Source organism: Rana temporaria, chromosome 5 (genome assembly GCF_905171775.1).
Source record: "Rana temporaria chromosome 5, aRanTem1.1, whole genome shotgun sequence".
Lineage (NCBI taxonomy): Eukaryota > Metazoa > Chordata > Amphibia > Anura > Ranidae > Rana > Rana temporaria.
Genome location: NC_053493.1, coordinates 255,869,165 through 255,882,335, shown reverse-complemented (window position 1 = coordinate 255,882,335; position 13,171 = coordinate 255,869,165). Strand labels below are relative to the sequence as shown.

The window sequence follows — 13,171 nt, the reverse complement described above, 5'->3', positions numbered from 1 at the left end:
ACAATGACCACTTCTTTCACTCTCCTCTCCACTATCCCTTTCCCCCACTTTATTTAATTCATGCCTATGTTTGTCACGTTTTTGTCTTTTTTAGTTTGTGCACGTTTTGTTCACTGTGTGACTATTAGGGTGCCGGTCCTCGGGCCAGCCCTGAACGTCTTGGGAGTAGGTGGACATGGCCTTCTGGCTTAGTTCACCTGCTCTCATGAAGTCTCCCTTTGGGGGAGCCCCACCTAGTACTGGGAGGGTTCTGTTTCGGCAGTCCCTCCAAGGAAGTTGGGTCCGTGTCGGGTTCGGTTGCTCGGACCACAGTACCTCAATCCCCGTCTGAAGCCTAACGCCCCAGGGGATCAGGGTTTGGGTCCTTCTACACAGGAGGACCACTTGACGTTGCACCCTTCTGCACGTTTTTGTGAACACTCTTTATGTGTGTGCACATTTTTTTCTGCACCGGGTGGAGTTTTTTGGGTGTGTTCACACGCCATAGGCTTTAAAAAAAAAAAAAAAAAATATCTATAGTGGTACCAAAATGAGGTTTACACTGGGTATGTTTGTCCTGCTCTAATGCCCTACATGTCCTTCATTGTTATAAATAGGCCAGTTTGAGTGATCAGGGCTTGGAAGCTCATGGTAACATTGTTTTAATTGTGCCTGCAAGTCTGAAAACCCTATCATTGCTTAACAAAGATAACAAAAAAAAAACATTTTACATATGGAGATTGCAGCATTCTGGCAAGCCAAAAAGTAGTTAGAAACATTTCCTATGGCTGCAAATGAAAGAAAAAACACTCATAAAACAAGTTTCACAGCAATTATGAAAACGTTTATTCTGGCATTTACAAAAAGCATGAGTATACTAATATAGGGTAACCCATAAAACACACAAACCCACTTGTAAACCATAAAGGAATACCCAGAGTAAACCATAACCTGCCTCTCTCAGAGAGGTGGGTGAAAAAGGTAAAAAGTCAATGTCATTAGGAACTATCTTCACTGTAAAAGAAATTCAAGGAGTCCTGAAAGTGACGATTTGGCTCTCACAGAACCCTGACCTCAACATCGAGTCTGTCTGGGATTACATGAGTAGACCAAAATATTTGAGAGAGCCTACATTCATAGATCTGTGGTTAGTTCTCCAAGATGTTTGGAACAACCTACCTGCAGAGTTCCTTTAAAAACTGTGTGCAAGTGTACATACAAGAATTGGTGCCATTTTGAAGCCAAAGGGTAGTTGCACTAAATATTTATTTGATTTAGAATTTTCCTCTGTTCGCTCAACTTTGCATTTTGTAAATTGATAAGAAACAAAAACAAAATATATATTTTCACACCTGCCTTAAACTTTTGCACATTACTGTATCTACTCCCCTCGCAACAACTCGCAGTAGTGGAAACGGAGTCTTAAAATATATGTGAACCCCATCAATAAACTTCTTTGCTCCCTATTGATCTGGTAAATAACCATGGAAAGGTTTTTTTAGTTATATCTACTAAATAAATGCCAAAATATATCCATTGTGGAAAATTTGAGCTATCCAGTGTCTACTTCTTATGTAACCTCAAGGAGAGTAATCAGCCCTCCCAGTCCTTATCTTGGGACTGCAGAATGGATAGCCTTTATGTGGAGATAGGAGAGCGCTATATGCAAAAAGAAAACTGGGCAGGACTGAGGTCCTGGTTCACATCAGTGCGCTGATGCGATATCGCATGTGATTTGCACCACATTGCAGTGCAAATCACATGTGATGTCTGTATGATGCATTTTCAGCCATACATACATACATACATACATACATAGTATGGCTGAGATCGCATCACATTTGGACTAAACTCGCACAGGACCCTTTTTTTGGTCTGCACCAGAATCAGTTCACACCCATGCGATCGGATTCATGTACAAACTGACAGTTTGCACTGCGATATGCCAACCGATTTAGGGGTGTCATTAACTTTATATTGACACTCCCAGCGGTTCACATGGTGCAGTGTGAACTGCCTTGCGAGTCAGGTGCGATGCAGGAACCCGCAGTGGATTCGCAGGGTTCCCACATTGCACTAGTGTGCAACTAGCACACAACAGGAAGTTAGAAGCATTTAGGAGTGCATTTCTGGCAAATTAACAGGTCTTTATTGTACTTGCAGTGTTATTAACCACTCCAATACAGGACACTTTTACTCCCTTCCTGCCAAGGCCAATTTTCAGTGCTTTTACACTTTGAGTAACAATTGCGCGGTCATGCAACACTGCATACAAATGAAATTTCTATAATTTTTTTGAGACAGTTTTCTTTGGGTAGTATTTAATCAACACTAGATTTTTTTTCTTCTTTGCTAAACAAACAAAAAAAAAACAAACAAACTGAAAATCTGGGGAAAAAGAAAAAATGCCTTTCTTAGTTTCTGTTATAAAATTTTGCAAATAAGTAATTTTTCTTCTTCCGATGTGCGCTGATGAGACTGCACTGATTATCAGTGTAAACAATGTGCTGACACAGGCTTTCTAGCCAACGACTCTCCTTTCCTCACACAGACACAATGTGGGAGTACAGGACAAGCCTGTTTACATGTGATCAGGTGTGATTGGCCTATTACCACGATCTGTGATCAGCCGTGTCCAAAAAGGACACAGCTGTTTCAGTGCATACCGGATGCACGCCCCAGGGAAGGCGAGGTTCTGGGAAGACATCCATGGATGCCCTCCCAGAAATGTACAACCGTCCTGTAGCCATCTTGGGAAATAGTTAAAAGGGAATAAACATGGGCCAATGTACACGTAGTGCAGAGAAGCTTATTTGTGTTTTGCTTTTTTGCCCTGTCATACACTTTAAATATTTTCTGCTCTACTTTCCATGTATATTGAACATAATTGAACCCTGTCACACAAGCTGAAGAGATTAGACTGCATTTAAAATCATATTAAAATGGTTGTAGAGGCTTACATTTTTTTTACCTTAATGCATTCTCTGCATTAAGGTGAAAAAAACTTATGTTCAGCTTCACGCAAAATAATTACCTAATCATGATCTCAATTCAGCGCTGTGCCCGAGAGCAACAGCGCTGCTCCATCTCCTCACTAGAATTGGAGGCAGCAGCAGGTGCCATTGGCTCAATAAAATGCAGCGAGGAGTGAGCGGAGGCAAGCTACACTGTGCGCAAATAGACGCACATAGACCAGCTCGTGATTGAGCCCACACGCTTACCACCCAAGAATAAGCCTTCCTATGAAGGCACAAAAAGAGGTGGAGCTGAAAGTGCTGGCACCCGAGAAGAGGAGGATCAGCATCACTCTGTGCAAAACCTATGCACAGAACAGGCAAGTATGACGCGTCTGTTATTTAAAAAAAAATTACTTTACAATCACTTTAAGCATTGGAAAAGCAGTAGACTTAGAGCCCATTCACATCTAGGCGACAAAACGCCCGACGCCGGACGCTTGTGCCGCTAGAGGGGAGAATTCCTATTGCCGTCTATGGAGATGGTTCACATCTCATAGACGCCGTACGCCTGCCGCCTGAAAAAAAGTCCTGGACCCTTTTTTTCAGGCGGCATTGGCGTTCGGCCATACAAAGCAATGGCAAGGCTTTGTAAAAAAAAAAAAAAAAAAAAAAAAAAAAAAGTTACACACTCGCGGCAAAATACGCCACGTACGCGGCGTATCTTGTCGCGGAGGTGTCAATGGAGCCTTAATCCATTAGCATTCCAAAACACACGTATTACAGTTATCTCTTTTGTTTAAAATGACAGCACAGCATACTAACTTTGTAAACAAAATAATAGGAGAGATAGAAAACATATGTTTCTACTTACAAAATCTCATGAATGCTTTCATTGCTCTCCAGAAACACAGAGGGTGATTGACTGAGAGGCTTAAATTAACAAGGTCAGAACCTGCTATAATAAAACTACGACAAGGGAACGGTTCCAGCCTGACAGACATTTGGGTAAGTTCAGGAATGCAATCGATTCCATGCTGTTCACAGCACCAGTGTTACTGGACATCAATATTACTCATCGCAATACAATCAGCGCCTGTGTTATTTTAAAATGTTTACAAGGTCTGATCAAACACAAAAACAGGCAATTGTGTCATAAATATGTGCGCTTTTCATGTACCGGTACTTTTATTTTTAATTAATAGCAGGGTTATGCAGAAAGCGGTTGGGAACAAACACTGCAATATCATATTGTTTAGGTGCAAAGAAAAAATAAATAAAATGTAAAGCCTAACTCCAGCCTTAATTTTTTTTTTTTTAAACTTAGCTATAACCTATGCTTTGTGCAGACATATTAGTTTGAATTGTCCGATTACCCTCATCTGCACAGTCAAGTTCATGCAATATACAGTACCTCTCCAGTGCTCCCTTCATTTCCTGACAAAAATACTTTTTGCAGTACAATGCCAGATATCAGACTGACATCAGACACCTAAACATCAACTTTAAACAATATACTGTGGAACCAACATGCTTGCTGGTGCAACCATGTAAAGGTCGTCAAGCATGGAGCTAATAATATAAAAGCTTTTATAATATAGTGATCTAAATTTCACAAGTGGTGTTATCTGTAAAGCTCCTTGCCTACCTCTGCACATTACAAGGCATAGCCTGACATGAGACTTTTCCAAGTCATCAACTGAAACTGTATGCTCTAAAACTAAAATGGGAGGTAAAAATGTTCTCAGAAATATCATAAACTTATTATATACCAGTAAATAATACTGTTTTAAAAACCCACTTACACAGGAAGGGGTGGCATCTAAAAAAATAAACTACTTCCATACTGGGCCTATTCTGGCACGCCTCTCCTACATGTAAAAATCATAATTATTTTGCTAGAAAATTACTCAGAACCCCAGACACTCTAGGGAATAAAATGGCGGTCGTTGCAACTTTTTATCTCACACCGTATTTGCGCAATAATTTTTCAAACGCATTTTTGGGGGGGAAAAAAAACAACAAAACAGTGAAGTTAGCCCAATTTTTTTGTATAATGTGAAAGATTGCGGCTTTAATTTTTTTTGCAGGTTACCAGTTTAGAGTTACAGAGGAGGTCTAACGCTAGAATTGTTGCTCGCGCTCTAATGTATACGGAAATACCTCACATGTGTGGTTTGAACAGCGGTTACATATGTGGGCGGACTTACGCGTGTGTTCGCTGTAAGAGCTACCGGGGACAGAGGCGGTTTAAAAAACAAAACAAAAAAAAAAAAACTTTATTTTTTGATCACTTTTATTCCTATTACAAGGAATGTAAACATCCCTTGTAATAGGAATCATTTGTGACAGGTCCTCTTTATGGAGAGATGCGGGTCAGCAAGACCCCACGTCTCTCCTTCAGGCTGGAAAGCGTGAGACTGGGAAAATAAATTCAACAATCTCATGCTTACAGCCGCGAGATTGCGGCTTTGTTTACATCCATCTGGTCACCAGTCATCTCTATGGTCGTCATCCGACGGCAGCCGATTCTTTCTCCGGGTCCCTGATGGCATGGGAGAGCCCGGAGAAGCACCGGAAGGCGGTGAGGGGGGGGGGGGGGTTGTCCCCTCCCATCGTTTGTAAGAACGATCAAGCGGCGAAACTGCCGCTAGGATTGTTCTTATGGGGCACAGAATCGCCCGCAGAAAAGAACGATATCTGAATGATGCCTGCACCTGCAATGCCTTTATATCATTCGCTATGGGAAAGGGTGGGCATACAAAGCAATATGGAGGGGTCCAACAAAGTTTACTAGGAACTTCAAATGGTACAAATCTTAGCAAACAGTCGACTGATTAAGATGGGGTCTGGCATCTTGAAAACGTTCTACATTTTCCACCACAGTATGCCATCTAACCCATTATCAATGATTACATTGGATGTTGTTCCATTGTTCAATTTTAGTAAATTATTGTAGGAACAGGGAGAAAGGTTCAGCAGTATTGAAGCCAAATATAAAAGAAAAACCCTAACCTAGGGCTGGACAATTCATGGCTTCCCATGGCAAGTGAAAATAACTATTGCCAGTAGGGAGGTGGGCACTGAAATGCCAATGCTGTTGGCAGATAAAGCTGGCACTGCCCGATAATGTAGAAGCTAATGTGACCATATTGGCAGCTGCTGTTACACAGAGCATGGTGCAAGATTGCATGTGATGTCCATGCAATGCGATTTCTGCCATACAGATAGTAGAAGGACCCTTTTTTTGGTCTGCACCAGAATCGGATCGCATGGGTGTTCACACCCATACGATCCGATTGTTGTCCGAACTGTCAGTTCACAGTGCTATATGCGAGCTGAAATGGGGGCGTCATTAACAGTGTATTGACACTCCTAACAGTTTGCATATGGCAAATCACGTATCTGGTGGACAGATTACTGGGAGGGCCAGGGAAGACCCGGCCATCATGGTGCACGTTGGCACCAATGACAAAGTCAGAGGAAGATGGAGTGTCCTAAAAAATGATTTTAAAGCGGAGGTTCACCCATACCTTACACATTTTCCCCTTCGCTTTATGCTCGTTTTGTCTAGGGGAATCGGCTATTTGTTTTAAAATATGATCCGTACTTACCCGTTTATGAGATGCATCTTCTCCGCCACTTCCGGGTATGGGCTGCGGGAATGGGCGTTCCTTCTTGATTGACAGTCTTCCGAGAGGCTTCCGACGGTCGCATCCATCGCGTCACGATTTTCCGAAAGAAGCCGAACGTCGGTGCGCAGGCGCAGTATAGAGCCGCACCGACGTTCGGCTTCTTTCGGCTACGAGTGACACGATGGATGCGACCGTCGGAAGCCTCTCGGAAGACTGTCAATCAAGAAGGAACGCCCGCTCCCGAAGACCCATACCTGGAAGCGACGGAAGAAGATGCATCTCGAAAACGGGTAAGTACTGCTCATATTTTAATACAAATAGCCGATTCCCCTAGACCGAACGAGCAGGAAGCTAAGGGAAAAAAAAAAAAAAAGGAATTGGTTGAACTCCCGCTTTAAGGACTTAGGAACTAAATTGTGGAAAATTACCTCCAAGGTAGTATTCTCAGAAATACTACCAGTGCCTCGAGCCGGAAAGGCAAAGGGAGATTAGGGGAGGAAGCAAGTAGCTGAGGAGCTAGTGTAGTAAGGAGGGGTTTGGGTTCCTGGAGAACGGGGCTGACTTCTCAGTCGGCCACCAGCTCTAAAGAAAGGACGAACTGCACCAAAATGAGTAGGGTGCAGATCTGCTGGGAGTAAAGATGGCCAAAAAGTTAGAGGGGCTTTTAAACTAGGGTATTCCCTATATCGCAGGGATAGAGGGTATAAATGGGGGGGGGTAAGCCTGTATATCAAAAATGATGTACAAGTGAATGTGAGAGTTGACATCACTAAGGGAGGAGGTGGAATCCTTATGGATAGAGCTACAAAAGGGAGGAAACTGAGGGGAAAGAATTACTGGTAGTATGCTATATGCCCCCTAATCAGAGGGAGGAGGCAGACGACCTATCACAATTTGGATCAGCGGCAAGGATGGAAAGTGTCATCATAATGGGGGACTTTAATTACCCAGCCATAGACTGGGTGGAAGGAACCATGCATTTAGTTAATGCGCACCTGTTTAAAATATCTTGCAGGACAATTTCATGGGTCAGATGGTAAATGCACCAATGAGAAACAAAGCGTTACTAGACCTACTGATTACTAACAATACCTGATCAAGGATGTGTAAATACGGGGCAATTTAGGAAATGGCAATCATAGGTCAATTAGTTTCAAACATAAGGGGAATACAAAGACACTGAATTTCAAAAGAGCCAACTTCCCTAAACTATTAACCTTGCTAGAAGATACAAATTCGGAAAAAAAAACTTAGGAACAAAGAACATGGAGGAGAAATGGGTATGCTTTAAGAGCATATTAAATAAGGGCATTAGCCAGTGCATCCCAATGGGAAATAAATGTAAAAGAACTAATAAAAGACCTGGGTGGCTTAATGCCAACGTAAAAATGCATATAAAAGGAGAAGGCCTTCAAGTGATCATCATCAGCATTCCAACTTTACAAAGAATGCAACAAGAAATGTAAGGGTGCAATCAGGGTGGCTAAGATAGAACACAAAAGGCACATAGCGGAGAGCAAGAAAAATCCCAAGAAATGATTTAAGTACATAAATAGTAAGAAAGGGAGGTCAGATCATATTGGTCCCATAAAGAATGATGAACGGAATCTAGTTATTAAGGATGGAGAGATGGCGAAGGTATTGAATTTATTCTTCTCCTCAGTCTTGACAAGGCAATCCGGAGGCTTCAGTAACCAAAACTGCAATGTTTATCCTCATGACAAGTCACAGGAAGCACCCTCATGGCTAACAGAGGACAAAATTAGAAATAAACTTGAAAAATGTAACATTAATAAGTCACCGGGACCAGATGGCTTGCACCCTTAAGGAACTCAGTCAAGTAATTGCCAGACCATTGTTCCTAGTTTTTATGAACAGTCTACTGACTGGAATGATACCAGCGGATTGAAGAAAAGCCAATGTAGCATAAATATTTAAAAAAGGGCAGAGATGCATCCTGGGGAATTACAGACCAGTTAGCCCAACATCAATTGTACGCAAGCTCTTGGAGTGGATGATGGGGGACTATATACAAGATTTTTGCAATGATGACTGTATAATTAGCAGTGATCAGCATGGATTCATGAAGAATTGTTCTTGTCAAACCAATCTATTAACCTTCTACAAGGAGGTGAGCTGCCATCTTGATAAAGGAAGGCCCGTAAAGAGTGGTGTATCTGGATTTTGCAAAAGCATTTGATACAGTTCCCCATAAACTTTTACTGTACAAAGTAAGGTCAGTTGGCATGGACCATATGGCAAGTACATGGATTAAAAACTGGCTACAGGGGTGCGTTCAGAGGGTGGTGATAAATGGGGAGTACTCAAAATGGTCCGGGGTGGAAAGTGGGGTCCCCCAGAGTTCTGTCCTGGGACCAATCCTATTTAATTTATTCATAAATGACCTAGAGGATGGGATAAATAGTTCAATCTCTGTATTTGCAGACAATACTATGCTAAGCAGGGCAATAACTTCCCCGCAGAATGTGGAAAACTTGCAGGAAGGACTGAACAAATTAATGGGGCGGGCAACTACATGGCAAATGAGGTTTAATGTGGAAAAATGCATTTGGGTGACAAAAATGCAATTGCAATTTACTCACTAGGTGGAGAACCTCTGGGGGAATCTAGGATGGAAAAGGACCTGGGGGTCCTAGTAGATGCCAGGCTCAGCAATGGCATGCAATGCCAAGCTGCTGAAAGCAAAGCAAACAGAATATTTGCATGCATTAAAAAGGGGGTTAACTCCAGAGATAAAACGTTAATTCTCCCACTTTACAGGACTGGTCCGGCCACACCTGGAGTATGCTGTCCAGTTCTGGGCACCAGTCCTCAGGAAGGATGTGCTGGAACTGGAGAGTCTCCAGAGAAGGGCAATAAAACAGATAAGGGGTCTGGAGGACATGAGGAAAGGTTACGAGCACTGAGTGAGCTAGTGAGTAACTTGTATATCGCTACAAATGCAAACTAAATCGTCTTGAGGCGCTTTTTGTAGCCAGTGTCCACCTGTGTCTTCAGAAGAGATGGGTCTTAACTGAACTTGTTCTCTCTGTTGAAGAGACGCTTGAGAGGGGATATGATTTCAAATGTACAAATACTGTACAGGTGACCCCACAATAGGGATAAAACTTTTCCGCGTAAGGGAATAGAAGACACGCAGCCATTTACTAAAATAAGAAGAAAAGCGGTTTAACCTTCAACTGCATAGAGGATTCTTTACTGTAGGAATGTGCAATTCCCTTCTACAGTCAATTGTTACAGTGGGGAGCATCGATAATTTAAAAAAACGCGATTAAATAAGCACCACAACATACAGGGATATACAATGTAATACCGACAAAAAAAAAAATCATACACATAGGTTGGACTTGATGGACTTTTGTCTTTTTTCAACCCTGCCTATGTAAGTTTTAACTGCCTTGCGAGTCAGGTGCGATGTGGGAACCCACAGTGGATTCACAGGGTTCCCATATCGCACAAGTTTGAACCAAGACCAAGTCTTGCCGGTTTGTGAGAAAGGTAAGGTAAACTTAACCCTGTCTGTCTTGCACAACTTCCTCATTTGTCAGTTTCAGGGCTGTGACTTGTCTATGTTGTAAGAGACAGGCGCAGCTTCCACAATGAAGGCCAGCCATAGGTATTTTTGGCACTGTCTGTATTTATTTATGGTTTAAAGTTGTTCTACTGGTAAAGGAATAGTCTGTTCTGTATTTCTATTGGTAATGTAATTGTTAAAATAAAATCTGTTTAAAATTAACAAAACAAACGTTTTCCTTTTTAAAAGTAAAAATCATACATTAATTAATAATTTCCATAATGTATGTCAATTCATTGTAGCCTACTCCCAATTGATCTGAATGATTGTTTGAAAACTTACACATTTTAGTTTTATTTTTCACACAGCGCAACTCCATTCTTTTCTCTTTTCTATTGTTTGAAAACGTACTTTGTAATAATCCCACACATTTACTTCTGTGAATTCTGTAACTGGTATACAAGTACTGCATTCATTATGCCCTGTGGGGCACTACACAGAACTTGACCTCTAAGCTAAAGAGGCGGCGATAGAAGGAATATCAGGAGCGGAGTTCCGTAGAAATCACTGCTTGCAGGCAGCAAAGTACAATGGGATATATAGCCAAAAGGAATGAGCAGAGGAGAACCTGGAAAGCATGCAGAAAATCCAAGAAATTGTGAAAAGAGATGGTCAGCGGACAGGCAGAACTCACAACATGAAAGATTTTTCATGTAAGCTTTGGGATTTCCAAAAAGAACTATTGTTTGTATTGCTATTATAATGCCGATTTAAAAAAATGAAAGTTTACACCATGACCATAGAACTCCTTTTACCGTTACTTAATTATGTATCTTTTACCTTTGGGCTTCATTCAACCTGGGGCTTTTAAACATGCTTTTCTCCAGGAGAAAAGCAGCTTCAAAAACGTGCCTAAGGAGTTCCAAGCACTTGGGTGGGTTTTTTTCTGCCTCTAAACTCATGTAAACGTTTAAAGTGTGTATGGATTCATATGCCACCATGGGGCATTAAAAAGCAGAGATAAAAAAAGCTCAAACACCTGTAAAAGCAGCGTTTTTGAGCGCAAGTGTGCAATAGGCCTTCTACTGATTTGCAGGCTGCATAGTGTTGGCTCTTAGGTTTTTCAAGGGGATACCTTGTTCTGGGTGAGATTTGTCCAGGACTACCCTAACAACAAAAATCATTGGGGTCATTTTCCAATCAATCATAATATATTTAAAAAAATGTGTGCAATGAAAATAGTTTCACAAAAATATCACTGCTCTTACAAACAAGCAAGAGACAAGCAAGCCAGCACCAATTACAGCCAAACGGGGGAAAAGATATTTTAGTCACGTAATCAACATGTGGAGCAGTTATAGAGAGCAAAGAATGAAACAAAAGTGAGTGCGGTGAGGGAGGGATTGCAGCATCTGTGACAATTACCAAAAGACTGAAGGGGAAGCTGGATTCTGTACAGGGAATACGTCTTTGTGTATATTTCCACAAGTCCAGCACAGGCTGCACAGTGGGAAGAAAGGCTTTTCACACCACCATGTGTACAGGTGCAGACACACAAACAATGTAGTGAAGGAAGAAAAATACAAGCAGAAAGAATGGAAACTTTGAAAGCACATTAATCTGTTCAACAAGCCATGAACTTAATCAGTGCTCTAATTAGAACAGGCATCTTGCAACACCATACAATACAAGGTGACACAAGAGCAAGCAACAAAACAGGGGACTCATGATTTAATGACCCTGACTGTACAAGCACATGGCCACATTAAATAACAGCTAATCAGCAGGGGTAATCTGGAGCTGTACAAGCTCCCAATGCAGATTACGGTGTATTCAAGACATGATTTACAATCTATTGCTACTCAATTGCTTGTGTGATAGTTGCTATAAAATTCCAGGCTGCATAGAGGCAGCAAAGCACAGTACTTCTAGGGATGGTGAAAATTCTCCATATCATAGTTATAGATAAATTATTTTGACACTTACAAATTAAGAGATTGTGTATGGTCCATAATTATTCCAAAATTCTATAGCTGGCCATACATGAAAGCATCTCAGACAGCACCACGTATTACTAGATAATCCTCCTTTTTTGTGTTTCATCAGCAAAAGATGCAGGTGCAGGGGTGTGTGTATGTTTTTGTGCGATATCGCGTGTCACATTCAGGGCAGCCTGTTCAGCCCATTTCAATTGACTGCCCTACATGAGAAAATTGTGAAAAAGTCATGCCTGCTCCGTTTTTTAAAATGGATTTTCCACGTGTTACTGCAATGCACAAATGTGAACCTAGTCTATCTTTTTAGCTGTTAGGAAGGGAGGCATTCTTCCCATTGTCCGCCAATGTAAGGAGGCATCATTCCCCTGACTCCCATTTTAGCAGGAGTTCCCAGAGACCTGAAATTTATTTCAAGGTTGCCTCTGGGTTAAAAAGATTAAGGCTGCATTCACACTACAACGCGGCGTATTTTACCACGAAATGTCACAACAAATTTCGGCGTTTTGTCCCGCGATTTGCCGCGACAAAACGCGGTAAAATACGCCGCGGTAACATACACAGGAGGGGTGATCAACATTTTCGGCTATGGCCGAACGCCGCCTGAAAAAAAGGTCCAGGACTTGTTTTGGGCTTCAGGCGTTTCGGCGTGGAGATGTGATCCATCTCCATAGCCGACAATGTAAACTCACCCCTCCAGCGTATCAGGGGCTGCTGCGGCGTCGCGCTTCAGGCGTATATACGCCTAGGTGTGAATGGGCACTTAGAACGGCTGTTCTAATTTGCCTAAAAACTGAACTGCAATGTAGCACTGTCACAGAAAGCTTTCATCAGAAAAAGAATTGTGTGTGAACGTTGTACAAGGTGCAAAGATGTTTACAGAAAGACCGTGTTTATTCTTTGCAGGGGGTCATTCACCCCAGTACACGGCACAGGTGCCAACCAGGGCTCCATGCACACGGGATGCCGGTGCAAACTCTGCTAAACACGCGTTTTTAAAGGCTAAAACTGTCGGTTTTGCCGCGAATTTCGCAGAGTTTTACCGCGTTTGCGTTTAGTTAAGAAACATCATAA

The 13,171-nt window shown here is 41.9% G+C and overlaps 1 protein-coding gene across 2 annotated transcripts in view; it reads right to left on the bottom strand.

Moving 5' to 3' along the window:
- The window catches only part of JARID2 (jumonji and AT-rich interaction domain containing 2), a 272,215-nt gene that overhangs the window by 192,021 nt on the left and 67,023 nt on the right, over positions 1-13,171 (bottom strand). The window lies entirely within an intron of this gene.